Raw genomic sequence first — 3,146 nt, 5'->3', positions numbered from 1 at the left:
TATTGAAATTAAGATGTGAGGGAAGCTCATAAATATTGATGGAGTTTCCATTTTAATAATGCTTGGGGTCCCACTCTCAATGTATAAACTCTCAGGCAGTAACTATACATAACAGGAAAACTCATAGCACCTGATGAAGAAGTTTGGGTTGGTCATCAGAATATTGTGCATAAAATGGAAACTACTTAGCAGAGCACCCAGAAACTCACTGTTATGCATTTTGTTTTTAGTGAACAATAAAAACTCACATTCTAGCTCAAATATTGTAATTTTTGTGCTGAGGGATGCACTTAAAACGATGATGATGCTGATGTGTTCTGCCCATTAGACAAGTCCACCACTGAAAGATAAGAATTCTCCAATCCTCCCAGTTTTGTGCCATCCATTTTGTAGCTGTATATGGTGTATACATCATGATGTCATCAATTATCTGCTCTCTTTTTCGTCCTCTGGTCCTCTTTCCGGTCATTATTCCTTTTAGAGCATCATTTGTCTACAGGATCTTCTAATCCAGTGTCTTAGGCTATTCATTTTTGTTGTCTTATTGTTTTTGATAGATTTCCTACCTCCTTCACTCTGTGCCACACAATCTAATTTCTTACTTTATCTCTCCACTTCACACCTCCCATTCTTCTTGAAATTGATATCTCAAAAGTATCCAAAGCATTTATTGTTTTTCCATCACAGTGTCCATGTTGTTAAATATTTCTTTTACAACCACTCTCCTTATTTTCATTTCTTGACTGGATGTAACCTGAATTCAAGTTTTGCTACTAACTCATCTCAAATCATCGGTCTTATGGTCCTTGATTGCCTTGTAAAAACCATCACCAAAGTCTTTCCACATTTATCTTCATTTCATATTCCTCACAGGTGGTATTCTATTTTTTCCAACATATTTTTTATGTTCTCTGTCATCTCACATCACACTTTTGCATTACAATTATTTCTCTCCTATTTCCTTATTTTCTTTTTTCTGGAAAACCTTATTTTGCAGTATATAATACTAGCACCTTATCCTCTCTCTGATCACAATATCTCACTCACTATGAGAGAATGCTTACTCAATTTTTCAGGCAAGCAAATGGTGTAGTACACAAAATGCTAAATAAACACCATTGCTGTTGTCCTGATGTCAGCCGATAGAGTGTGTAGTGTTACATTATGAAATGTTGTATCTATGCCACGTGTAGCAATTAATGACTAATGTAGCTCTAGCTTTTTACATTATTAAATAAGTTTTTTACCAAACAATATTGTATACTGGAGATGAACCAAATGAGATATTTGGGAGGATGCAAGTTCCAATCTTCATCCAGCTATCCCAGTTTTAGTTTTCTGTTGTTTCTCTAGGTTATATCAGGGAAATGCCATGATGGTTCCTATCATGAGGCCATAGACTTGTAAGTATGTAAATGTCAGTATATGGTATATGTATTTGTAAAATTCATGCATGGATGAATGGCACTACTACTACTTCTACTACTAAATGACCTATACAGCTGTTAAGCAGAATTGATGAATGATCACAGCCTTGTGTAACCCCTCTATAAATTTTGATTTCTTCTGTTATCTCATCTCCTAGCCTTACTTTTACTTGTTGCGTCATATACAGATTACTTATCAGTCTCCTTTCTTTCCAGTTAACTTCAAACTTCTTCACAATTCCTAAGTAGCATCAAACTCTATCAAAGGTTTCTTCCAAGTTATCAAAAACTTCTACCTGCCTCAGCTGATTGTAACAGTCCAATTGCATCTCTTGTACCTCTGCCCTTTCTGAATCTGAACTATTTTTCATCCTGTTTGCTCTCAACAATAGGTTGCAAACATCTGTTCTTTGTTGTCAGTGCAATTTTTACCAAATTAACTATCAAACATATTGTCCTATATTCCACACTTTTCTTAATATCTAACCATATATGTAATTGCTTATGACTGTAGTGATTACTCAACATGCTGTTGTCTTCTATGTTTCAGATGTACAGCTCCATTCCACAAACGTTTTAACTACCTTTAAGATCCATTATGTCAGAGGGAAAACTACCATGAGGATGGGGAAAGTATGAGAGCAAGAGATATAGCCGGCATTATTATTTTAATGTTTATACCAGCGAGAGCCAGTGGGTTCATCCAAGCAGATGTGCTGCCTGGGTACCAGGCAAAGGCCCACAAGAAATACAGTGCTGTCATTTACTTGTGAAACATAAGTGCTCAAGAAGGCCAGTTTCTTGGAGGCAGGAGCCAATTACACGCTCCAGAGAGGAGGCTCTATATTTAATAAAGTTCTTACGTGAATGTATTCAATTAGGACAGGCATCATTCTCAGAACTGGCACAAAAATATTCAGACTGCCATTCAGCAAAGACTGGTGGTTACCTGGGGATCTTTCGTCGAGGAGTTATGGAGAAGGCATTTGAAAACAGTGCATTTGCACTTAAAGTAGGTGAGATCAGTGGACCAGTCTTTACCAAATCAGGGATTTATCTAATATTACGTACTGCATAAGAAAATCAGCTACACATTGTGGACACAAACTTAATTTTAATCAGAGTGAATTAAAAATATATTTCCATTTGTTCATTATGTAAATTATGACTAAAATATAATACACTCCTGGAAATGGAAAAAAGAACACATTGACACCGGTGTGTCAGACCCACCATACTTGCTCCGGACATTGCGAGAGGGCTGTACAAGTAATGATCACACGCACGGCACAGCGGACACACCAGGAACCGCGGTGTTGGCCGTCGAATGGCGCTAGCTGCGCAGCATTTGTGTACCGCCGCTGTCAGTGTCAGCCAGTTTACCGTGGCATACGGAGCTCCATCGCAGTCTTTAACACTGGTAGCATGCCGCGACAGCGTGGACGTGAACCGTATGTGCAGTTGACGGACTTTGAGCGAGGGCGTATAGTGGGCACGCGGGAGGCCGGGTAGACGTACCGCCGAATTGCTCAACACGTGGGGCGTGAGGTCTCCACAGTACATCTATGTTGTCGCCAGTGGTCGGCGGAAGGTGCACGTGCCCGTCGACCTGGGACCGGACCGCAGCGACGCATGGATGCACGCCAAGACCGTAGGATCCTACGCAGTGCCGTAAGGGACCGCACCGCTACTTCCCAGCAAATTAGGGACACTGTTGCT

General features: G+C 39.8%; 1 pseudogene; it reads left to right on the top strand.

Moving 5' to 3' along the window:
- The first annotated feature begins 2,025 nt into the window (after positions 1 to 2,025).
- LOC126183657 (peptidyl-prolyl cis-trans isomerase NIMA-interacting 1-like) lies at positions 2,026 to 2,505 on the top strand (annotated as a pseudogene).
- Positions 2,506 to 3,146: the final 641 nt, after the last annotated feature.

This window comes from Schistocerca cancellata, chromosome 4 (genome assembly GCF_023864275.1).
Source record: "Schistocerca cancellata isolate TAMUIC-IGC-003103 chromosome 4, iqSchCanc2.1, whole genome shotgun sequence".
Lineage (NCBI taxonomy): Eukaryota > Metazoa > Arthropoda > Insecta > Orthoptera > Acrididae > Schistocerca > Schistocerca cancellata.
The sequence above is the reverse complement of the archived record's forward strand: the minus strand, read 5'-3'. Positions and strand labels throughout refer to the sequence as shown.